Below are 27090 nucleotides of genomic sequence, written 5' to 3' on the forward strand. Positions count from 1 at the left end.
AAAATTTGATATATATGCCCCACGTTCACGATACTACTGAGGAACACCATTGTGAGCAAGTGGATTTTTTAGTTGGAGTCGATTGTTGTCCACCAGAAGTAATAATGTCACTATTCCAGTTAGGTGCAGTAAAGGTTTCAGTAATTTATACCTGACCTCAATCCCTGGTAGCTGTGGCACAGGGCAGACAGGTTTATCTTAAGAAAATGTAAAAACATGTTGAAGTACCAAAACAGTTAAAACTCAAAAACACAACACTGTAACATTTCCACTCCAATTTATAAATCCAGAGAATAGTTTAATGAGAAAACTGACACCAAAACAACAAAAATCCAATAAGGGTAAAGGGAGATATGTTTTTTTAAGTCTAAATTAAATGTTAGTACCAAAAAGCACAAATGTGCCAACCGCAAGCTACTAGTCACACTCGACCCGGACAAAGTTAAGGTTTAGGGACGAACGCAGCCCAGGTAGGTCCAGTTCAAATAGTTACCTTCAGATTTAGAACATGTTTCTGAAGAAAAGGTGGTTGTTAACAAGTCATATGAGAGGCAAGCTGGACGCAAGTTGGGTTTTGACAAAGGTGGGTTGATGAAGCATGGGGTGGTTGTCAATGAAGGTAGAAAAACTAAGAGCAAAGAAAAGTCTGGCTGCCCAGTAAGGTTACAGTGTCAATCGCATTCAGCTCAGCATCAGGCAAGGCATCAGTCTTGTGTAAGAGCCATACTTTCTGGCATGGATACTTTCTGAAAACCAGATCTCCTTCAGTGAGACAAACAAGCAGGTTGGATGTCACCGTCAATACAACGTTGACTGTGATACTGGACTCCCACCGGTTCTTCAAAAGAAAGGCTTGCAAAAAGATTCTAAGTCCCAGCTTTTGCAAATTGGGCAGGAGGATTAGACTCTAACATCTCTCCAACAGAAACCACTAGCAGTGGTCAGGGCAGGTCCAGTTGGAACTAGTCAGCTGGGCTCTTGAGACAAGTGGTTTTCTAGCAGCTTTTGTGTCTCTCTAACTTAATAGGAGGTCGGCCAACTGATCCTTGGGGTCCTTGATAGAGGTCCAGCCCATAGAGTTCTCCTTACAGGTCACAACAGCAGGTGCAGTTCTTCACCTGTCTTCCTCACACAGATCCAGCAGTGTTTTGAGGAAGGTACTGGGGGTGCCACATTTATGCCCAATGCCAGCTTGTGTGTGAGGGAAACTTCTCGCTACTCCCTATCAATAGGGTAAACTTTCTCGACGGTGATCCTTCCCACTTTTACAACATTTCCTGTGTATTTTACTGTAAACTGTCCAACACTGACCCTCTCTACCTGAAACCAACATAGCAGAGCCTTTTCTCCATACTCAGAACTTCTGTGCCCACCCTAGGGGTGTGGGTAGGGAAATGAGCAAACTCTCCCCTGTGGTCCCTCAAAACCAGTTCTGGGGGCAGCTCCTATCCCACTGAAAGTGGTGCCTGGCTGGATGTCCATGGCACATGGTTGTCCTAGGCATGAGAATTATTTTCATCCAGATGGAGTACACCTATTTCAAGAAGGCAATGAGATGGTTGTGCATTCCTTATGTTTCTTTGCAGCTCAGTTCATAATGGAACTAAAGGAAAAGCTGGATGAGAGGCGAACCACACTGGACTTTGGCAAGAAGAGGTAATGGATGGCAGTGAAATTTCGGACCACTTTAGTATTGCTCATAAAATTCTGTGTATCATTTTCTATTTTCAACTGAACTTCAAAGAGGGCGTGTGGAGTTTTAATTCTTTATGGGAGTTGAGAAGGATGTTGCTGTGACTGTTACTGGCCTCCATTAGATTGAGTGTTCCATTCTTCTGTCTCCTTGGGGTGGTGGGGAATCGGGGCTGCACCAAAGTCTCAAGTTTTAGCCCACTTGTTTTTGCTGAATAAATACGAGCTATTTATCTATAACCAACAATTTGACCTTAGGTCACATGTTTTTCGTGGTTTATCCTTGCTTGAGGCCCTTGCAATGCTCCCCGGATTCTCTTCCTGTGGCTCTTTAGGTGAGATGTTTGTGTTGGGCCCAGTTGAAAGTGAAAATATAATATCCCTTTCACCCCATACAGTTTGCTGCTGCAGATAAGGGCAGACACAGCCTATTTCACTTTACCTGGCCAGGATCCTGTATCTGAATCAATAACAGCTGTCAGATCCAGGATCTGACTGAATCCAAGGTCCAGCTGGAACTCCCTCATTTCCTGCACTGAGTGGCGCTCCATATAAAGTCAGATTGATAGTTTTAGGTCGAGCGCTTTGACCTGTTATAAGTTTTGTGGGCTTTAAACCATGCCACACTTTAACTCATTCATGGGCTTGCCTTTTAAACATCATCAACCTTGAGGCTGTTTTTGTCACGCCTTGCAGACTGCCCCTCTACATGGATTATTGTATGATTGCCGATATAATTCACAGTGGGAGAACTATTTCTTTTGCCTCCCCCCTTCATGCTGCATGGTGGCAATGGTTCTCACAGTGCGAACAGGCACAACAGCGTGAACTTGGGGATGTATTGAAGCACTGGTCATATTGTTCACAGTTACCTAATCAGAGACATTTCTTGTGGCTCACCCCTTAAAACACTTGAAACTGGTGAATGCTTTACTAAAACATAAATCCTCAAAGCGAATGTGGCTTTTCTGGCAGGGGGGAGAGCCAATACTACAATATTCACTGCACTCAGGAAACTCATCACATAATGCTTGCAAGCATTCTTTTTTTTAAAAAAGTTGCTCATAACTCAGCCTGTGGTGGTCCTAAGACAATGGGACCACCACCAAAATGCTCACAACAATGTGCTCTTCCTGTCTACATCATCTTTGGGTACCCGCACCAGGTTAGTGGGGATTCCAAAATAATAACTCCTCCCTCTATTCAGTATCTGTTTAACTTTTTACATGGCCGGAAATTTTGGCTTACAATGGGGAGTAGGTTGTGCTTTAAGGGCCTTCAATATACTTTTATTGTTTTTGGTTTGTTAGTTTTAAATATATGTAATATACCATGCTCTCTAGGGCTTAAATATATGGTTGCACTTCATTATTTTTTTGTGTGGTTATGCCCGCTAGGGGCTCACTAAACAGTCACATGACCATGTTTCTTGCAAGTACTATTTTCTTGTGGAGTCCTCTAAGGGCTGTATAGGCATTACAGTCATATCAATATATTAAAATATTCATGGCATGCAAACTTGTCCCATAATGCTTTGCAGGGTATTACTTTTACAATATTGTTTTGCTCATAACTCAGCCGGTGGTGGTCCTGGTACAATAGGACAACCACAACACGTTCACAACAACTTTCTCTTTCAGTCACATCATCGTTTGGGTTCCCTTCTCTAGGTTAGTAGGGACCCCAAAATAATAACCCCTCCCTCCATTCACTGTTTGTCTATCTGTTCTTATGGTTAGAACTGTTGTTTTTATAGTTGAGTGCAGGTGGTGTTTTAAGTGCTTTTTTTTTTTAATACTATCATTGTTGTAGACTTGTTAGTTCTAAGTATGTGTAGTTTACTATGCTTTTTAGGGATTAAGGCCCTCATTACAACCTTGGTGGGCGGCAGAGGTCGTCCGACAAGGTTTCCCCGCTGAGTGGCCGCCTATGCGGCCACAATCCCGCCGGCTGCATTATGACATCCCCGCCGGCCCAGCGGGGATTTCGGCTGTAACATTCGAGTCGGCTCCCAATGGAGCCAGCTGTGTCCTGGCCGTGCGACGGGTGCAGCTTCACCCGTCGCACTTTTCACTGTCTGCTGTGCAGACAGTGAAAAGCAGGGTGGGGCTGTGCCTGGTGGCCTCTGCACTGCCTATGCCAAGTGCATGGGCAGTGCAGGGGCCACCAGGGGCCCTGCGACTCCCCTTCCCGCCAGCCTTTCCATAGTGGTCTCTACCACCATGGACATGCTAAGGGGACTCGTAATCCCCTGGGCAGCGCTTCAAGCAGCGCTGCCCTGGCAGATTAAAACCACCGGGACAACCATGGCAGGAAACCTCCAGTCCTGGTGATGCTACCACGGTGCTACCGCCGCAGTCGTAATTCGCCAGATTGTACCGCCAGCCTGTTAGCAGTACAATCGCCGAAACAGCCCTGGCGGTCTTTGACCGCCATGGTTGTAATGTGGCCCTAAATACATTGTTGCACTGGATTACTTTCTGCCATGTTTTTGTGTGATTATGTTCTCTAGGGGCTAACTATAGAGTTACATGACCACGTTACTTACAAATGCTGTATTCATTTTGGGATCCTTTAGGGGCTATTTTATGCAGTACAGTCATATTAACACATTAAAATATTTGTGGAAGGGAACCTGTCCCATAATGCTTTACAAAACATTTTTGTTCATAACTTGTCCTTTGGTGGTCCTAGAACAATGAGACTACTACCAAAACATTCACAAGTGCTCTTTCTGTCCACATCATCTTTGGGTCCCCATACTATGTTAGTGGGAACCTCAAAATAATAATCCCTCTCACCAATGGTACCTCCTTATTTTTTTTGTTCTTTCTAGGGCTAGAATGTTTGTTTTATAGCTAAGAGGTGATTGTGTTTTAAGGACCTTCTTTATGTTATGGTTGTAATAGGCATACTATCCTTGAATGTGTGTACTGTGCTATTGCATTATTTTCTGCCATTATGTTATGGGGTTATGTTCTCTAGGTGTAATTCTACAGTAACATGACCATGTTTCTTGCAAGTGCTATTTTCCTTGTTGGGTCCTTTAGGGGCTGTATAAGCATTACAGTCATATCAACATATTAAACTATTTGTGGTACAAAAACGTATCCCATAATGCTTGCAGGGCATTACTTTTACAAAACCTTTTTGCTCATAACTCAGCCTGTGGTGGTCCTAGAACAATGAGACCACTATCAAGAAATTAACAATGATTGCTCTTTCTGTCTACATCATCTTTCGGTCCCAACATTAGGTTAGTTGGTCCCCCAAAATAATAACCTTTCTCACCATGGAGTATCTGTTTAATCTTTCTTATGGCTGGAACATTTGATTTATTCCTGAGAGGTAGATGTGTTTTAAGTGTCTTGTTTGTGATATCATTGTAATAGGCCTATTAGCCTTGAATATGTGTAATGTGTTGTTGCTTTAATTTTTGCCATTATGTTATGTGGTTATGCTCTCTAGGTGTAACTATACAGCTACATGACCAAGTGCTATTTTCATTGTGGGGCTCTAGGGAATGTATAAGCATTACAGTCATATTAACATATTACAATTTTCGTGACACGGAAACCTGTCCCACAATGCTTTGCAAGGCATTTCTTTTACAAAACATTTTTGCTCATAACCTGTGGTAAACATTGACCACAATGTGCTCTTTCTGTCTATATCATCTCTGGGTCCCCTCACTATGTTAGTGAGGACTACAAAAGAATAACCCCTACAACCACTCGTTCTCTTTTTAAGCTTTCCATGGCTAGAACGTTTGTTTTATATCTGAGAGAAGTTGTGTTTTATTGGCCTTGTTTATAATATCATTGTAATAGTTCTGCTACTCTTGAAAATGTCTAATGCACTACGGCCTGTATTTAACAAAAAATTACAGAGTGTGATGCTGTGCCAAAATTGGCAGTGTCACACTCTGTCATTTTCACAATGCAGGGATGCGCTCTATTTAATAGAATACGAAGAACCAGGTGTTTTTGCCGGCACTACATTTGCAGCTGAGTGCCAACACAGCCACCCTTGTGCCATGGTGCAAGAATGGCTGTGTTGAGGGGGAGATTGTTTATGTGCAGGAAGGGACACCTTCCTACACAAAAACAATCTTATAAGGGATTTCGGGCCAGATGTAGGAAACGTTTAGCGAGTCGCAAACGGCAAAAATTGCCGTTTGCGACTCGCTAAACGCATTTCCCAATGCAGAAATGCATATTGCGAGTCGGTACCGACTCGCAATATGCATTTCAGAATCGCAAATAGGAAGGGGTGTTCCCTTCCTATTTGCGAGTCTGAGTGGTATGCAATACCATTTGCGACCGCGTGCGTGGTCGCAAATGGTATCGCAGTTACCATCCACTTCAAGTGGATGGTAACCCACTCGCAAATTGGAAGGGGTCCCCATGGGACCCCTTCCAGTTTGTGAATGGACCCAAAAATATTTTTTCAGGACAAGGAGTGGTTCAAGGGACCACTCCCTGCCCTGAAAAAATACCGAAACTAAAGGTTTCGGTTTTTTTTTTTAAGTGCAGCTCGTTTTCTTTTAAGGAAAACGGGCTACACTTAAAAAAAAAAAAACTGCTTTATTGAAAGCAGTCACGAACATGGAGGTCTGCTGACGACAGCAGGCCTCCATGTTTGCGAGTGCCTATACTTGCTATGGGGCCGCAATTTGCGACCCACCTCATGAATATTAATGAGGTGGGTCATTGCGACCCCATAGCGAGTCGCAGTCGGTGTCTGAGACACCGTACTGCATACCAATTTGCGACTTGCAAATTGCGAGTCGCAGGGACTCGCAATTTGCAAGTCGCAAATTGGCGTTTTCCTACATCTGGCCCTTCCTCTTTCTATGTGTGCTGCAGAATGCATTTGTGCTCGTTGTGCCCTGCTAATGCCACCCTAGGGGTGGCGTTAGATTTTGGGACTTCCTCAGGTTTACGAAAACTCGTAAATCTGGGGCAGCGTCAAAATGTAATGGGTGTTGCTGTGGCACACCCACAGCAACACCCATTGCATGCCCCTTCCATGCAAAGTGCTGTGGGTGAAGGGGCTGTATTTACAAGGTGGCGTTAAGTCACAAAAAGTGTCTTAACACTACCTTGTAAATATAGTGCAGTGCAGCGTCATTAAAAAAAACACTCCAGTGGCCCTAGGGGTTCTTAAATATGCCCCTATGTCTTCTAGGGGCTAAATATATAGTTACACTGCATTATTTTCTCCTATTCTATTTTCGTGTGGTTGTGCACTCTAAAGGCTGACTACATGATTACATGATCATGATTCTTCAAAATGCTATTTTTGTAGTAGTGTTCTCTAGGGGCTAATCTGATAATTGCAATCAACATGCTATAACACTTGTGGCATGAAAATTCACCCCATAATGCTTTGCAGGGCTTTATTTTTACAAAACATTTTGCTCATAACTCAGCCTGTGGTGGTCCTAGGGCAACGGGATCACCTTCAAAACATTCTTTCTGTCTACATCATCTCTGGGTCCCCTCACTAGGTTAGTGGGGACCCCAAAATAATTACCCCCTCCCACCAATCACTGTCTTAAAGTTTTCTTGTGGCTACTACTTTTGTTTTACAGTGAAGAGAAGTTTTGGTTTAAAGTCCTTGTTTGTAATTTCATTGCAGTCTGTCTACTAGTTCTGAAAATGATTTTTACAGGTTAAGTATATGGTTGCTCTGCATTATTTTTTCCTGTGTTTTTTACATATGGTTATTCTCTTTGGAGGCTAACAATGTGGTTTCATGACAGTGTTTCTCACAAATTATATTATTCTTATAGTGCTCTCTAGGGGCAGTTTGAGCATTGTATTCTATGTCAAAGTTTATCTGATAATTGTATATTTTAATAATCTCTCTCTATTACAGTTATGACAACAATTCAGGCCAACTTAACATCCTTATCACACTGTGACTATTTGAACACTCCTGATATGTTTGGGAGACCCTTCTAGTTTATTTCTCCCCTTACTCCTCTCTGGCTGTCTTGTGTCTTTTTGGGGGGAATTGTGTTAGCCTGCCAATAACTCTGATGGCGGAGTGTTTAAAGTGGTAGTCTATTGGAATTAGCATGTCAGATTTAAATTAGGATGCTAAATGGCAACATTTTCATTTTTTGCTGCAGATAGAGGAAGAAGGTAAATGGAAGTCATTAAGTTATATGCAGGGCCACTAGAATTATATGGCAGGAAAAGACGAAATTATGAGGCAGGGTTGACCAAATTATGTGGCAAGAAAAGCCCAGTTTTGAATTTACAATGACAATAGCTCTAACGCAAGCAAATGCGATACCCATTGCAATGCAAATGCTTGTTTTCAGTCTGCTCCGACGGGAATGTTTTTTAGTATTTTTATGATTATTTTTCTAACCTTGTCGGGGGCAACATTCTGAAATATTTTACAGCGCTTGTTCCTGGAATATCTGCGTACACAATAGATCATTTCATTAACATTGTTAAAAGGCATGCGAAGCACAATTCATGATGGCCAGTGTGGGAATATCATATGCCATCAGCTTCGTTAAGTAAATCATTACATTAGGAGAGAGAAGAAATTCACACTTCAATAATGGTAAGCATTATTTAGACATTTGCTTCAAACCTTTTACATCATTGTCTTGCTCTTTGCTGCATTTCCAATTTTATATAATGCAGTTAAATTATATTTGAGAGGCTTTTGTTGCACAGAGCTGCAGGCCGGTATTGTAACGGCTGTTCTATTTTCCAAGTAAAATGAGCATTGTGGTTATTTGTTTATCATCACGTCGTGTAGTAAGTACAAAAGGAAATGTAATCATCTGAAGCGTATCGTTGTTCTTGAGCAGCATGTATCTGAAGCTTTAAAAAGATTTGAAATTGATATTGAAAGGAGAGAACAGCATGTGCTGCTGACGTCATATCCGTATATTCTAGAAATGGCAGTGCATTGCATAATGCATCTTTCAGACAGCCAATTCAAAAGATAATGCAGTCTCGGGCTGTGGGGTCTGGGTCCCACTTTATTTGCATCTATGACTTTAGATTTCATAAATATGGCCACAGAGCCCAGGCACTTTTCGGGGACAGAGCCACACAGTACGTATTAGAGACTATGGGGGTTATTACAACTTTGGAGGAGGTGTTAATCCGTCCCAAAAGTGACGGTAAAGTGACGGATATACCACCAGCCGTATTACGAGTTCCATAGGATATAATGGACTCGTAATACGGCTGGTGGTATATCTGTCACTTTACCGTCACTTTTGGGACGGATTAACACCTCCTCCAAAGTTGTAATAACCCCCTATGTAAACTGAACACTTCAAAACCCGAAGGGCTTGTTTTGAGAGCCCACCCCTCACTTTGGTCTCAAGGAAGTTGGTAAGAAGAACTAAATTATTGTCCCACCGCTCTGTCGGTGTCTTGATGGACTCACAGTTGCCTCGAGTAGAAAAGATCAGTGCTTGAGCCCAAAGCTGTTTGTTTCAGTTGTTTTTCCTAGTGGAGTCTCGGTTATCAATCTAGACATGGTCTCTGATTTGGATTATAGCCCTAGCTTCTACCAAGAGATCCTCAAGACCCTCCACTGACTACTCATCACGACAAGACAGTCAAAACCATCAGGAACAGTCCGCCAGACCAACCTCCTTGGCAGGTACCCCTTTATAATGTGTATCTGTCAAGAATACCAGTACAAACTCGTTGGACCCTCCACCACAGGAAACCCTGGGGCAGCTCTGAGCAGGTATTAAAAGTGCCGCAAAAAAATGGCGCAAAGAAATCTTTCTGTTTTTTTTTTGCCATTCTTTCAGCCCCCCCCCCCAACCAGGTAACGCCCCCCTTCCATTCATTATGCCTAGCGCAGGCATAATGTGGCTCAAGGGGTCACAAAGAGGTGCAATGCATGCATTGTGGCACTTTATCAATATGGTGCTGCGTTTTTGCCATAATAGAGCCACATTAGTGTAAAAGAAATGACGCTAATGTGACGATATTTGGCGCAAGAGGCATTTAAATGTGCCCCCTTCTGTCTAATGGCACAGTTGGCAACCTAGGCCCAGATTTAAGCATGCCTAGCGCCTCCTTGTGCCACATTAACGTAATTTTCTATGACGCTAAAGTGGCTTGAAGAGGCCAAATTCACCGCACCAGATTTACAAAGTGGTGCAATACATACATTGAGACACTTTGTTACCCCTAATGCCACATTATGCCTTCGCCAGGCATAATGTATGCAGGAAAGGCATCCCCCCTCATTAGGGGGACCGCAAAAATGGAGCAGTGGAATCTAGAAGATTCCACTGCAGCATTTTTAGTGGCTATTTTTAACACCTGCACTGATCAGGCGTTAAAAGGGGGCACATCATTATTCTTAATGGGCCCTATATACTTTGTAGGATTAGCACTAACATTTTTGGTGCCAATCCTGCAATGTACAACAATGGCGTCAATAATTATGGCGCTATTGTCCCTAACCTGCGCCATGGTGTCCTGTATGTTAAATACGGCGCACACAGGGTGGCATTAGGGGTGCGCTAAGGGGCGCAAGAAAAGTGGGGAAGCATATAATGCAGCCCCAATTTTCTTAAATTTGGGCCTTAGTTTCTCTAAACTTTTCTCTGGTACTTAGCCACCCTTATCACCACAAGAGTGGTAGCAACCTCTCAGATGCAAACGTATACATGCCGATCTCCTAATTTAAGATTTCATGCAACCTTCTCTGTTCCTTGCTGTTTATTACTATAAAGCAGTTCAAAGGAATCGGCCATGGCAATTTCTGTGTTATGTAAATTAGTAATCTAAACTAGATAGATGAAGCTTTTATGGTGTTTTAGAGCTCTTGGTGTGGCTTCCCCTGTCCTTTTGGCTTCTTACCTCCTGTTATGATCCTGTGCTGAACTTCATTTTTGCTGGATTTAGGACTCTGGGCACTTTACCCCTGCTGCTGGGCATTTTACCACTGCAAGTGCTCTCTGTCTAAATTGGGTTGGTGATTGTTTTTTTCAATGATTGGCATATCTGAATTAATAGTAAGTCCCTAGTAAAGTGCACTAGCGGTGCCCAGGGCCCGAAAATCAAATGGTACTAGTGGGCCTGCAGCACTGATTGTGCTACCCACATGAGTAGCCCTGTAAACATTTCTCAGACCTGCCACTGTAGTGTCTGTGTGTGCAATGTTAAACTGCCAATTCGACCTGGCAAGTGCACCCACTTGCCAGGCCCAAACCTTCCCTTTTAGTACATGTATGTCACCCATTAGGTAGGGCCATGGGCAGGGTGCAGTTCATTTGAAAGGTGGGACATGTACTACTGTGTTTTACATGTCCTACTAGTGAAGTACTGCCAAATTCGTTTTTCACTATTGCAAGGCCTATTTCTCCCATATGTTAGCATGGGGATTGCCTAACAATATAATTTAAGTTTAGTTTCCTATTGGTAGCAGATAGAGATGTGGAGTATGGAGTCTCTGAACTCACAATTTAAAAATACTTCTTTTGGTGCAGTTGTTTTTCAAATTATAGATTTAAAATGCCACTTTTAGAAAGTGGGAATTTTCTTGCTTAACCATTCGGTACCTTTGCCTGACTGCTGAATACATGTATGGGTCAGATTGACAGTTGGGCTGTTTGTGAATTCACTCTAGACAGTCACACAAAGGGAGATGAGGTGTGTCCTACATATCCTGATAAGTCGTCCTTGGCTAGAGTAGAGGGAGGAGCTGACACTTAAATCTGAATGGGGCTGTGCCTGTCCTTCAACAAAGCAGTCTCCAATCCCCTGGAGTGTGTTTGGGGCCAGGACAGGGAGAGGCATGGTCTTGTGCACTACAAAGACTTTCCTTTGAAATTTGCCTACTTCAAAGGCAGAAATAAGTATAAGTATTGGGCTGCTGACCCCACAACTTCAAAACACTTCTGGACTGAGAACATTGTACCAGGGAGAAGAGAGAGCTGGATGCTTGACGAAGACCTGCCACTCTGCCTGTTGCTTTGTTGTGCTGGAATGCTGCTGCTACTTCTGCTCTGGGATTGAGAGGACTGAACTTTGCTTTCTACATCCTGCTTTCCAAGGTTCTCCAAGGGCTTGAATTGAGTTTGCCTCCTGTTTGAAGTCACAGGGACATAAAAGACTTCGTCTCCCAGTGCCCGGGCTCTTCTGCTGAGAGTCCTGATATGCTAAGTGGTGCCATATTCAGTCCCTGGGCCCTTGAAAGTGGAAGCTGATGACATAAAGAAAAATCCACGTACTGCGACCGTTGCAGCAGGAAAATCAACGCATCGCCTGCACCACAGCTGAAAAATCAATGCATCGCCTGCTTCAGTGCGGATCCTTCATTGCCAAGCATCTGGATTTTCCACACATCGTCTCTGGGCGTCAAATCTTCAACATCAGCGCAAGTAACCGAGGCTGCATGGCTGGAAGTTGATGCATCATTGTCCTGCGGGGAAAGAATAAATGCATCGCCTACCTGGGTGGGAAAGTCAGAACACGGCCTCACTTGCAAGTAAGGAATCAAAGCATTGCTTGCTTTTCTGACACATCACCTCTCCTGTGACTTTACTTTTGACACATTTCAGGTACTTTGTGCTAAAACAACTCATCCATTGATTCCTATGAACTTAGACTCTTAAATTTAAAAATGTATATATTTTCTTGTGTATGTTGGTTTTTTGTCATTCTGGTCTTGTTTTACTCAGATAAATATTGCCTATTTTTCTAAACTGGTGTGGAGTATTTTTGTGGTGTTTTCACTCTGTTACTGTGTGTGCGTGTGTGTGTGTTAAAATACTTTACACATTGCCTCTGAGATAAGCATGACTGCTCATGCCAAGCTACCAAGGGGTTAAGCTGGGGTTATCTTAGGAGTGTGACGCCCTTACCGTGACCAGAGTGAGGGTTCCTACTTGGGCAGGGTGTAAAATGACTTCCAACTAAAGCCCCCATTTCTACCATGGCTTAATGCATTTTCATGTATCACTTCAGCTTCTCTCATCCAAGCTAATTTATTTATTTTAAATACAGCACTTTGAGACTCAGAGCAAAGCGCGCACTCTCTGATAAAGTAGATTCTGTTGGAATTAAGAGAGTGGGACAGGAATTAAAAAACAAATGCTTTTTGAATAATAAATTACAATTATTTCAAAGTAAAGTTTATGAAACTGGCCAGAATATTTCTCTGCTTGTCTACCAGGAGATAGAATAATTAAGGAGACATGGACACAGTGACTGCAATCAAAAAGGAAAATTATTATTGAGTCAGTCATGCATTGCCCTGAAAGTTATTACAATGAATTGAAAAAAATCCAAAGATATACATTAAAACAAATGAGAGTGGGTGGAGTTTGAGCTTAACTGGGAATGGAATAAGATGCAACTCATTCAAGCTGCATGATCCAGTGGATCACAAAGCCTCTTTCAGACATTCCCAACAGCTCTTTGACCCTTCAGTCTTGTCGGGCGCCACCTCCGTCCCTCAGGGGCAGAGCAAACAGCTCACGACTCCCTTCACTCCTGGCCTCTGTCACCTGGGGAGAAACGTAGATGGCCGGTCTCTGTGCCATCTTCTGTGGGTCTTTACGCAGCATGGGTGTGTGGCCCGGTCTAGTGGGGATGCATGCACCAGTGAACTAACAGCAACTCAGCAGCCCTGCTGGCAGGCAGTAGCAGCGTAGCCACCCCCATCCTGGAAAGGGCTGATTGATGAGACATAGCCCTAAGAGTCACAGCCCTGACTGCTTCACAGTCTTGGGAAGGGGCAGCTCGCCATCTTACTCTGCACCAAAGCACTCCTTGGGCTCTGCTGCCGGACACCACTGCTCCCGGCTACCCCGAACTCCTAAACCTGAGGACAGCGCTGCCCATTAACTTCTTGCTGCCCCTCCAATCACTTTCACAGAGAGGGACACTGTCCAGAGCAGTCCCATCACAGAGTTGAAGTGCAGTTCTATCTATGCAGTCCAGCCACCTGCATGCAGCCCATATGCTGCATCCAGGTGGAGTGGTAGCAGAAACGAAGTCCTGGGTGGCCAATAGTGAGTACAATACCACTTCTGGCCCTTGTGGTAGACATTGGAGGCGGAAGGGTCCTGCAATGCTGTGTGACGCTGGCCTGCTGAGTGACCTCCAGGGGGACCTACCTGCCATTTTATCAGCTTCCAGTGGTGACTGCCTGGGTCTCCCACAGGGCCCCCTGGGGTCAGACTTGGCCAGCGCTTATTTCCTGTCTCCTGAACCCTCACTATCAAAGGGGAAAGTTTACTATCCACTACTGCGTGGGGGCCACAGGGCCACATTTATCTGCCATTGTTGGGCCTGTAGGCGGCCTGGACTAATTGAACAGTGATCCCCTTCCCAGGGTTGAGGCACCATATTCTGGGCTCATGATTGTGCTGCGTGGTGGCTGAGACACTCTCAGCATCTGTTCTCTCTCCTCCTTCCAGCTCCTGGTCAGACTGCACTCTGCCCGGGATCACCAGAGCTCTGTGTTGCTCACTGTTGCATCTTCTTGGGCCCCCATCACAGTAGAGACATCTGGTGACCCTCCAGCAACTGCCTTCCCACTGATTCATAAGTGGATAGCTTTTTTTTGTGGACTGTTTGTCCTCCCTTTCTGCCTCCCAGCCTCCCCTACCCTGCTACATGGGTCCATGTTGAGGGGTCTCTTATCCCCCCTCCCTGACAAAAGAGCACTGGGGCTTAATTGGCGAGGCTGCTCCCTGCAGCACTGGGGCACACTTCTCCTGGACGCACTTTAGCTGCCTCACCCTACTGCCATTCTTCGCTTGGACCCTAAAGCCTCTTATCCGGCCCTGGCCTCTGTCATCTGGTCTGTTCACATACTTCTTTCCACAAAGACCACTGAGCCCAGGGAGCTACATTGACTCTCTACTTCATTATTCCTGAGCAACCTGGGACTCTTAATTGTGCAGGTTTCACCCTCCTTGGGACCCACTGACCCTGAGGAGTGGTGAGCACCTGACCCAGTCTGAGGGCATGAAAGCTGCTTTATCCGCCTTTACCTGTTTCTGCATATACTACCCCCAGAAGAGGCATCCTTATTAGCCCAGGGGCAAGCCCTCACAAGGCAGCTCAGTTGTGTACCTATGGTCCAAAACCTCCTCAGCACACATGAGTAGCAGGGATGAGCAGCCCTCGTAGGCTTCTGGGAGATCGTCCACTTTCACCATCATCCCTTTAGCCTACTCTTCCAATAATAAAGTAAACAGAGAATGGTAAGATCCATGGTGGAGACCAAACGTCTGATAAATCACCGGATAAAGATCCTTCCCCGCTTTAGTCTGGGGATCTGGACCGATGGCACCCTGTTAGACCTGTCAGCTTTAGGGTGACCTTTCCCCAAACTGTTTGCCTGCTTGCCTCCCACTTTACTGAATTCATTTTTGTTGGGCTTAGGACTCAATGCACTTTACCACTGCTAACCAGTGCTAAAGTGTTTGTGCTCTCTCCCTAAATATGGTTTGATTGATATATACCTAATTGGTATATTTAATTTACTTATAAGTCCATAGTAAAGTGCACCACATGTGCTTAAGGCTTGCAAAATAAATGCTACTAGTGGGCCTGCAGCACTTCTTGTGTCACCTACTTAAGTAGCACATTAAAACATGCCCCAGGCCTGCTGTTGCAGCCTGAATGAAGTGTTACACTGCCAAGTTAACTTGCCATTAGAGACCCTTGCCAAGACTTAAACTCCCCCTTTATTACATATGTCACTTTAGTTAGGTCCATGGGGCAGGGCGCTATGCAATTAAAAGACAGGACATATACTTTGAAGTTTTACATGTTCTGGAAGTGAAAAACTCGAATGTTTTTTTTGTACTAATGTGAGACCTACCTCTCATAGGATAGCATTTGGAATTCCTTATTACATTCGATAAGCTGTAATTCCTGATCGGGAAGGGGTGGATCTGTCATGTTTAGTACCTACGGTATTATAATGATAAATCATGTTTGATCGTAAAGTCAGATTGATTGTTACAATTTTGAAAATGCCACTTTTAGAAAGTTGGCATTTTCCTGCTCTTAACCCTAGCTCTCTGCATCCCATCTCCAATACATGCCGGTGGAGGTGGGGTGACAGCTGAGCCTTGTACATTCCTTCTAGACAGCCACACACAAAGGGAGCTTAGGTGCGCCTGATGGGCCATCACCCTCCTGATAGCCCATCCTGGGCAGAATGAGAGGGAGCAGCTGGCCACAGCCTCACACATCCACCTGAACAGGCTGTGTCATGACCCCACACAATGGACTGCTTTACCCCATGTAGTATGTCTGGAGCCAGGCCAGGCAGGAAGGACCTCTGTACACTTCAAAACCCTTCTTTGAAGTCTCCCCCACTCCAAATGCACCACTGGGTATAAGTACTGGACTTCTGACCCTACCAACTCAGTATTCTTCTGATCCTGTGGATACTCTGCCAGGAAGAATGACTGCTATACTGCTGCAAGGACTACTACCCTGCTGGACTGTTGGTCTGCTTTCTTGCTGTGCTGACCTGCTGCCATCCTTGCCTGGGTGAGAAGGAGTAGACCCACAACACTTGAACCCAGAACCAAAATGACTTGCTTGCTTGCTTATCTCTCACTTTCGGAATCTCAAGGACACAAAAGACTTCCAACTCATCACCTACAGGACCTGCAATCTACCACCTGTGAGTCTTGCCCTGCCCAGTGGTGCCAATCCAGACCTGGGCCCTTGCAAGTGGGTATAGAGTGCTGCTCCAGCCATGAATCAATGCTTCAACGTCGTTGCGCCACTCACAACTGCTGTATCTCCATCCACGCTGATGCATTGTCGCTGCTGTGAGGACTACACAGTGCATCACCTCCATTTCTGATGCATCTCCGACTTTGCACTGCTCAGAGCTGACACATCGCCTCCGTCCCAAAAATCGACGACGCATCTCCTCCTCTGCTCATTGCATCCTCTTCAATGTCAACACAAACAAGATACTGTTTCAGTGGACCAAGTGTGGTCCCTGCATCTGACCTGTGCTCCATCGCAGTTGGCCTGACTTTTCAGATTTCATCCAGTCCTGCGCGACCAGATAATCCCGGTTGATGCTCCATGCTTTTAAGCACTAAACTTCCGTTTATCCTTTAAAAATTCACATCTCAATGTTCTGCTTATTCTATTTTTGTCATTTTTATTTTGTTCATTCAATTAAGCTCTATTTTTCTAACCAGGTGTGGTATATTTTTGTGTGGTGTTTTCACTGTTTAAAGTGTTGCACAAATACTTAACACATTGCCTCTTAAGTTAAACCTGACTTTTCTGTGCCAAGCTTCCAGAGGGTGAGCAAAGGTTAATTTAGAGTGTGTTTGTATCTTTGTCCCTGACTAGGATTGTGGTTCCTACTTGGACAATATGCATACCCCTGCCAACTAGAAACCCAATTTTTAACTTGCCCGATATGGCAGACTGTGCATGGGCTCAGACCTGACTTCTACACCAAAGCGAAACCTCTGCACGATGTCAAAAATATCTTAACTCACATCACCAGAATATGAAACAGGAAGCTGCCCACTCTGCCTCTAATGATGTCTGAACATTTTTCATAACTTTATGTCCTTTGAATGTTTGTGCAGCCGGAATATATTTGTTCAATGTGCATTATCCCCTTTAGCAAGGCCCATGGACTCAGAGCTGGCACTCTGAACTTTTGAAGACTTTTGTAGGCCTATCGCCTACCTTTAGGTCCTCACATTTACATCGCTGACCTAGTCCCTGCACCCTTCGAAGGCTTGTCTTTGATGAGGCTGACATATTTTTCACCCATTCCCTAATGGAGTGGGCCACCATATTGGGCTCTGATAGCCCTAATGGATTAGTTCAATGTGTTTTAGTCTCCTAATGGTGGAACGTTTTTAGGACTTCTCCACTCTCCCCTTTATCTATCCGATCCCTATTAGCCTCCTCTACCGCAATGCTGTCACACTGGCCATAACTGTAGCATGGGGACCTTGAATAGCGTAAACTCCTCTCCCTGAATGTTCAAGGCATTAAGGGCCACATGTAGGAAAGTCCGAGATTGCGACTCGGAAATTGCGAGTCAGTCCGACTCGCAATTTCCGAGTCGCAATCTCAGATGCAGAATGGTGACTCAGACACCGTCTGCGACTCGCTATGGGGTCGCAAAGACCCACCTCATCAATATTCATGAGGTGGGTCGCATTTTGCGACCCCATAGCGAGTACCTGCACTCACAGGAATGGTGGCCTGCTGAAGTCAGCAGACCTCCATGTCTGTGACTGCTTTATAAATAAAGCTGTTTTTTTTTTCATTTTGCAGCCCGTTTTCCTTAAAGGAAAACGAGTTGCAAAATGAAAAAAATACCGAAACCATTTGGTTTCGTTTTTTTCAGAGTAGGCAGTGGTCCATAGTACCACTGCCTGCTCTGAAAAAATATTATTGTCGACATTCACAAAAGGGAAGGGGTCCCATGGGGATCCCTTTCCTTTTGCGAATGAGTTACCACCAGTGTGACACTGGTGGTAACTGTGAATTACTTTGCGACCGCATTCGCGGTCACAAAGCAATTCTGAATTGCGATGCGAGTCGCAAATAGGAAGGGAACACCCCTTCCTATTTGCGAGTCACGTCGGTACCGACTCGCAATTTGTGAATGAGCATCGCGTGAGGCCGTTTGCATGGCGCAAACTGCGATTTTCGCAGTTTGCGACATGCAAACGGCTTGCTACATCTGACCCTAATTCCCTGAAACAAAGCCAGACAAATCAATCGCTACCTTTAAAATAATCTTCCTGCAAGAAGCCCACTTGCTCCGGGAGAGCTGTCTTCTCATAACTCACCCGCAATTCCCTTGTCAACCCTGGGCCTGCACCAGTTCCAAAACAGTGGGCGTTGCAATATTATTCAAAAAAGGCTTTTGCTCCAAGCTTGTGCAATTATCCAGACAACCTGGCAGGAGTCTTTTGACAATGGCCATTGAAAGTGGGAGAAGCACCCTAACCTTTCTTAACTTATATGCCCCCAACCAGCCTCGGGACATATTCATTTACAATGTCCTGAGAGACCAGCTGGGTAACACCGAGAGGACATAGTGGTGGTTGGAGACAGACTTCAACCTGGTATAGGATACAGAACTTGATAGAAACGCAATACACCTCTAGGAGTCAGATCATGTCTAGCTTGCTTTAAAAAGAACAGACCGACCTCAGGTTAATCAATGCTTGGCGCTATCTCTGCCCAGGAGTGACAGATTACTCTTTCTATTCCCATGTGCACAGCTGTTACTCCTGCATTGACTAGGTTTTCCAAACCCATTCCCTCTTAGGGGGCCTAGACTGTGTCTGGATCTCTGACATCTCTATTTCCAACCATGCTCATCTCGAATTGGCTTAGATGCAATGCCCGGATGCCTCATGTGCCCCCCCCCCACACTGGTGCTTACATCCCCAGCTCCTGTGCGATCCAGTTGACAGGGCCTGTGTTAAAGAGGCCACTGCTGGTTACTTCAAACTCAATGCTCTCCCTGATAACCCTCTTCGTATGCTTTGGGATGGCTTTAAAGCAACCATTAGGGGAATCATTTCCCTCATCTTCATTGCTTGAGTTCGGAACCAAGCCTATTGGAGGCAACCCTCACTGACAAAATCTGTTCCATAGAGCAGGCAACAAAAATCGTCCTACTGCATGCGCTAAATACCAATTGGCTATATTGAGGGGCCAACTGTGTGCACACCTCATCAATGAAGCTGAGTTCTCTTTTGGCTCTTAAACAGACATTCTGTGATGGTGGTAACAAAGCGGGCTCTCTCCTGGCACACTGCCTACACTGTCAAACTTTCTGCATGTACATAGCTAAGATTCAAAAAGGCAGAGCAGTTTAGGCAACAGATAAGCCAGATAAACAGGAAGCCTTTCGGGCCTTTTATCAAGAGCTTTACAGTATTTTAGGGAATACCCGGTTGCGATTCCAGGGTACCAGGCTGCAAGTGGCCGCACACAGACCCCAGGAATTAGATGCCCTGTTCACTGTAACAGAGCTTCACAGGGCCCTCATGGACCTACCAGTGGGGAACCCCCAGCACCAGATGATCTGCCAGTTATCATGCATTTTTACCACAGTTAAAAGACCAACCCCTCTGGCTGTATAACTCTTTTACGGCCTCAAGCCTCACGCCAGCAATGGTTGCTGTAGATATTGCCCCGTGCCTGTACCTGGCAAGAATCAGACCTTCTGCTTGGCCTACCAACCAACCGATTGCTCTGCTCAATACTGACACTGAACCGTATACTAAGCTAAGAGCAAATCACCTCGACTGATAGATCCGGGCCAAGTGGGGTTTATCAGAGACAAGACTCAGACAACATCAGGCAACTTGCGCACTGTGTGAAAAAGACCCCAAAACACCACATCCCTGCTCTCCCTAGATGCCGAGAAGGAAGTTCATAGGGTGAGTTAGACTTTCCTTTGCACGATCCTTCAAAAGATAGGTCTTGGCCACAGTATAATTAGCAGAATTATGGCTGTGTACACAGTTCTGACGATGGCCATCAGAGTAAATGGCCAGACCACAAGGCCCTTCACATTACACCGGGGCACTCACCTGGATTGCCCCCTTTCCCACACATTATTTGTGCTAGTGGTAGAGCCTTTAGCCATCCTCATCCTCCAGGCTCAGACTATTGCTGGCGTCTTCTTTGGTAGCCACAATCATTAAGTGTTTATTTTTGCTGATGATCTGTTTCTCACATTGACAGAGCTGGAATACTCCCTCCCTGCAGTTTTCCAGTGCCTGTAAGAGCTTGAAGCAGTTTTCAGGCTACAAAAGAAATGTGGCCAAATTGCACGTTCTCAACCTTACCACTCCCCAGTCTCTTCTCCCATGTTTGCAGGAGCTGCCTCCGTTTCAATGGGAAACCCAGTCTATCCAGTATCTTGGTCTCACCATTACTGCTTCCCTCCAGTGGTGGTCGCTGAACAACTGATTGAGTTATTGGTGGGTGATCTTTGAAGATCAGAGGTGTTGGAAATCCCTTCCCATTTATTGTTCGGGCACACAAATGTGGTATTCTTCAAGACTGTTTTATCTTTACCAATCGCTCCCTACCCCTATCCCAACAGATGACATTACATGCATGGAATGCAACCTACATTCCTTTAATTGGAAAGGGGGTCGTACGGGTAACTCTAAAGCTCTGCTCATGCTACCATGGAATAGAGTGGGCTTGGAATGTCCAAACCTCTTAGACTACTACTGGGCGGCTCATTTGCAGTTTAATTCAGAGTGGGTGGTCATCGACAGTGAAAAACACTGGTTTCACATGGACTGTGCAGTGGCTTGTAGATCACTACGGGACCTGGCCTGGCTCCTGAAACACACTGCCTCCATAGCACCTACATAGTGACCCATCTAGGACAGTTCTGGAAATATTGGATAGGCTAGCAGAGGGGAAAGGATTGCTTTCCTATCCCTCTCCTCACACCTCAATCACTCACAATCCTGACTTTACACCTACACTCCTTCTGGAATCCTCCCTGTGCTGGGAAATGGGCCAATGCAGGATCGTACAGGATATATTCCAGGGACAAACTATTAAACCTTTTGAGCAGAGTTCAATGTGCTGGACACAACACATCACCAATATTTCCTGCTATGCCACTGGGCGTTATTCCCCCCAGTACCCTGGGGCCACAAGACCCCTCACAATTTTGAATCTTTGCTCTGGAATTATGAGGGCTCCAAAGGCCTCATTTTCCAAAACGTATCAAGTATTACAGCAGTCTCTCCTACATCAAGCCACCCCTACCAGATGAAATGAGAACAAGACTTCATTTAGGGCATCGTTCACAAGCAACGGGAAGGCATGTGGCAAGAAATACCAAAATTCACAGAAGAATCCAGCAAACAAAAATGTCTTATAATCTTATGTTACAATGGTACTGTACCCCTGTGCGGCTACACTCTGTGTTTCCTGCAAGCTCATCTATGCGCTGACGGAATTTCCAATACACATGATGGTCCTGCTCTATCATTACTATCTTCTGGAAAGAGGTCTTGGGACGCCTCAAAAACACAATAGGGTACCCAATCCCAGTAGATTATGACACACTCATGTTGGGAATAAGCCCTCTGACACTCTTATAAATGACCTCTACAAATTGGTATCTAGCCTGCAATATGGCAGGGGCAGCAAAGCAAATCTTTGCCTTAGCATGGAAATCTCCTACCTCTCCTCCCATATCAACCTGGTTTATGCGGCTTTGGCAGGTTATGGCCATGGAACACCTATCTCATCAACTTTCTCTTTTGGAGAATAAATGTTCATGTCACTGGCAACCCCTCCTCGATTATATGCACTGAATAGGTTATTTATGCTTCAGTCCACCTAGGCTTCGGGCCCTTTACCTGCTTGATTAAATAATGGGAACTACAACACGGGAACTTCCACCTGGTCTTGGTGAGCTATACTGCCAACCCGGCTTTTGCTGCTGACCCCTTCCTCCTTCATGCCCCAGAACTCTCCTTTCCCACCTCTGGCTTGCGCTGTGGCCTCGAGGAAAATGCTGGAGGCATGTTTTTTCTTAATGTTCACTTTCTTTATAATGCTGGGCCCGTTGGCCCCCTTGCTCTCCTCTAGGTACAGTACATGTATGAGGCACGTGGATCTCCCTCTTCCTCCTTGCTCCTGAGACACAACCCTTCCAAAGATTGTACATCTAATTGTATAATGTGTCTCATCTCCGCGTACTGAGCGGGCTTGCTCCATCACGAACCTCTGTAAACTTCTCCCGTTACAGGTATGGTTGTATCCCTTTGCACCCTTCTTGTTGTACTTTATTGCCCCAATTTTCTGCCTCTATATAGCACTCAATATAACTGCGCCTAACTTGATTGTTATTTGTTACTTGACTTTGCTATCTAAAGCTTTCACTGCTCCTGTTTCCATCTGAAATGTTTGGCACAAACTAAATAAACAGATGTGAAACTGAAACAACTGAGGAATATGGCTTGCTACATTTTTCACTTAGAAAGGCAGAAGCAAAACATCTTGTTGAAACAAAAATCATAAGTACTGAGAACATTTGCATGACTTTACTGGAAACCTTACTGGAAGACCAATTTTATTTGGGTCTTCTATGGTAGACGAACAGGAAGTACAGAGGCCCATAGGAATTATTGAATTATTCTAGTCCCTCGCTATCAGCTCTGAGAGAATAAACTCCAGTTAAATTATTGTGCAATGTATGAGCCTGAAAATGTTTATAAATGCTTATCAGCGTCGGTTGTTCAGACCATCCTTCCCCCTACTTGCTTTTCTTCTGTCTCCTCTACTCAAAAATACTTTATATTACGAGCAACAGCCCACCGGCATTGACTATGTAAAATATGGATGACGTCCTATAACACAGCGATCTTGAGTAGTTGTGATTGCTACAGTGATTAATTTGTAAAATAATAAGTGCAAGGTCCCAAAACATTGGCCAGAAAACTGGTGCTACCGAGTGTTGTTGTGGATGCCGAATACCAAGGCTGCAGAGTCTTGATTCCACCTTTATCCCTCTTTGCTCCGTTGACAGGCACTTCCTGTCCTATCATCTCACTCTTGCAGGTTATTTTTCATTTCTGGTTTCTCTCTTTGTCATCGTTTTTCCTCTTTTTCTTCTTCCTCCTTTCCTCCTTTCCTCCTTTTGTGTTTTTCTCTCTCATGCTCTGAGTCAAAGTCTAGTGGGAAGAAAGTTAAGTGCCAGCCCCCAAAAAAGAGTGCCCGTGGACCACATGTGCAGCCACTGGCTCAAATTAATCACAGAATAGCTATAGTTCAGAAAATTGAAGACATATTTTGTATTTCTCTTAGCTGTTGTTGTAGTATTTACGTGTGTAGCCAAACAATACACAAATGAGTATGTAAACTACTGTAGCTTAAGTAGGCCTGACTACATTTTTATTACTCGTAAGCAATATTTCACAATTCTGGATTACAATGTTTTCTGTATTTGTGTATTTTTTTGCTTTTATGGATTCGTTTTTTAGGCAATTTTAGACGGAGGCTAGTTTGAACAGTAAAAATATACAGCTGTAAGGCATTAATTGTTGGAAAGAGTCTTCTATCAGTATCACGTGTGACTTATGTCATGTATGGTTTCACGTATAATTTTTACCCAAGATTACTGGGCAGATGTATTTCAGGTAATATTCATAATGTCATTTAATTATGCTTATTACACAAGGGAATAATTTTGCAATTTCACCAACCAAACTTAGGGGCATATTTATACTCTGTTTGTGCCGAATTTGCGTAATTTTTTAAACGCAAATACAGTATAAACTTAATTCCATATTTATATTTTGACGCTAGACACGTCTAGCATCAAAATATTGGTATTTGCACCATTTTTGGATGCGTGAACCTACTTTGTGTCAATGGGATACAAGGTAGGCATTCCCATCCCAAAAATGGCACTACCCCCATATTGCCATATTTATACCCCCATGCACAAATGACGAATGGGGGGATGCGGCCCCAAATATTGGCACTAAGCTTGCTTAGCACCATTATTTAACGCTTGGGTCACACTCAGCATTAGGGGACCTGTGGAACCATTTCTGTGGTCAAACACCATGGAATGGGTCTATAGGTGCCCAACCCAAACGCCAGGAACACCCCCACCCACACCATAGGGTGGGTAAGCCCATCCCAGGTAAGTATAGGTAAGTATTTGGGGAATTTTTTTAATGCCATTGGGGGTCCTAACAGGGGGCCTCCTGCATGTGACTGGGTGCAGTGGCCTTGCCCAGGGGACACCGGTCCTCTGTGCAGGACAATGGTGTGGTGGGCATGGCTGCTGTTTTTGATAAGACAGGCATCATGTTTTTGGATGGTTGTGCGTCTGGAAATGACTCAAGGCTGGTTAGCGGCATTTTTTTTGCCTCTAACCAGCCCAGCGTCATTTTTAGATGCAAAACCTCCGTCACCCCTACCGCCAACTCCACCCAGCTAGCGTCTTTTTTTAGATGCTAGCCAAAACTTAGTGCCTGCTTGCACCATTCTATATATACGGCGCCCAGCTGATGTTGTAAAATGACACAAGCCGGCACTAAACATTTTGCTGCAAAACTGCATTAGCCTTAATTTCTCTGAAAAGAAAACCTGAATAAGAGAGAGCAATAATTTATACCACGTTTTTGGGGTCTGCTGTGTGTGGTGATTAATTTTATTGATTTGGTTTAAAACATCTTTGTAATTCTTAGCTTGTGGGTGTGAGATAATAAAACAATATAAAACAAAAAAAACGTGACTGTTCATCATTAGATAACAGTCTAATGCGTTTTATGTATTAAAACAATAATAGCACCGCAGATCATGATACATTACAAAATGTGTCGTTAAAGTACAACATGGACTGGTGCGGCAGAAACCAAGTCATAGTTTTTGTTATCAGTTTTTAAAATTATTGTTATTGGTCTAATTGATGTTGTTTACAAAAAAATTATAATTTGAATACATTTCACAATCCAGACGTTAAAACTGGCAATGCACCTATATTGACAACCTTAAATTACCTACTACACTCTGAAAGCAACCCTGTAACATCCTGCTCACTTCCATTGTACTACCTAGTCAGTTTTCCTACTTGCTTTAGAGATACATTTAAACCAGTGTCTCAGTTCTGGCGATAAGCATGGATCACTTTCTGAGTATTAATTTACCAAAGATCCGGTAGGTCAATATCCATCCAAATGAGCCTGTCCTTCAACCTTATACAGCCTGCGTAACCGTTTGGTTAAAGGTAGTCCCACTGGTTAGCCATCAACCATACAATATGGGAAATTCCTAACTGAATTGAAACAATAAGCATTGCCTCTGCACCTACAGGCTAACAGGATAGTAAGATACTATGGGAACTTACCATACTCTAGTATTACATACAAATAGATTTAAGTCTGTTAGTCACTTGGACAGATAAAACACTTACAGATGATGCTTTCTTTACAATCACATTGACATCCATCACTTTTGAAATGTAATTTATTGTGGTGCAAACCAAAATAGCAGAACTCTAACTCGCCGTTGCCCTGGTTGGCCATGAATCTCTGACAAATATCCCCATGGAATCAGAAGGCACATCTTTTATATCATTTCCAGAATTCACTGTAGTGGGAAAGGTTGCACCCATCTCATATTGATGGTTCTTTCCAGACAAATCACCCCTTTCAAATTACCTACCAAAGCCCTTACAATGTCCTGGTTTGTTTTAATATGTTCTAAAGATATACAGTACTTTGATTTTTGTAGTTCCCCAGGCTGTGGAATACTATGGCACACGCAGGCATATTCAGTGGGAGGACTTACTCAAATCTTGGTATAAGTTATATTATAGTTTGTTCTTATCTAATTGTTATCACAATTACTGTTGATATTTTCTTGGCGATTAACTCACTCTAGTATTTAACTTCAAAATTTGCTTTATAAATTCATAACCGATATAAGTGCAATTAGTTGGGTTCCTCTGTCTCTCGTACTTCAAAACGTTTTTCCAATATTGTTGTAAGTTTCTCTACAGATGTTTATGGAAACGTCTTCTAACAGAATGAAGATATCAAGTATTGATGCTAAATTATCCAATGTACTGACACTGCTTTTTATAGTTATTTATCTAGGTGTAGAGATGAACATGGACACTCAGTGATTAATATGAATTATTCATAGCTGCAAGTATGAGAATTCACCTCCAAGCTTGTTCTGGATTTACCACTTCTCCTAGGCCGGGGATACACCAAGGCATATCATACCATAAACAATGGGCCATATTCACAAGCCCCTAGCGCCACTTTGCGCCGCCCTAGCATAATTTTTTTTACTCTAAGGCAGTGTTAAGGAGGCCTTTCTCCCACACTATATTTACAAAGCGCAGCAATGCTTACATTGCCCCACTTTGTAAACCCTCATGCCACATTATGCCTGCAAAAGGCATATTATATGCAAGGGGAGAGTTTTGACACAGGGATGCCCTAAAAAATGGCACAGTTAAATTTACAACATTTCACTGCACCACTTTTTCCACCATTTTTAACCCCTGCTCGAAGCAGGCATTAAAATCACGCACTGATTTTAATCAGTGGGTCTCCCTGTGGTTTGCTGCACTAGCATCAAAATATTTTTGATGCTAGTGTAGCAAAGACCCACAATAGTGTCAAAAGTGTTGACGCTATTCTCCTAAAGACCACCATGGTGCACTGTATTGTAAATATGGTGCAACCATAGTGTCGTTAGGAGGGGTTGGGGCGATGCAAGAAAAGTGGCCCATCTGGACCGATGTGCTACTTTATTGTAAATATGCCCCAAACAGTTTATTTTTATGTGATGGATCTGCGTGTACTCGAGTTAGTTACACATGTTCTTCTTAGTAGTGAAA

The 27090-nt window shown here is 44.0% G+C and overlaps 1 protein-coding gene across 1 annotated transcript in view; it reads right to left on the minus strand.

Annotated features, from left to right (window-relative positions):
* The window catches only part of SMPX (small muscle protein X-linked), a 275875-nt gene that overhangs the window by 113476 nt on the left and 135309 nt on the right, over positions 1-27090 (minus strand). The gene's annotated exons all lie outside the window — the stretch shown is intronic.

This window comes from Pleurodeles waltl, chromosome 8 (genome assembly GCF_031143425.1).
Source record: "Pleurodeles waltl isolate 20211129_DDA chromosome 8, aPleWal1.hap1.20221129, whole genome shotgun sequence".
Lineage (NCBI taxonomy): Eukaryota > Metazoa > Chordata > Amphibia > Caudata > Salamandridae > Pleurodeles > Pleurodeles waltl.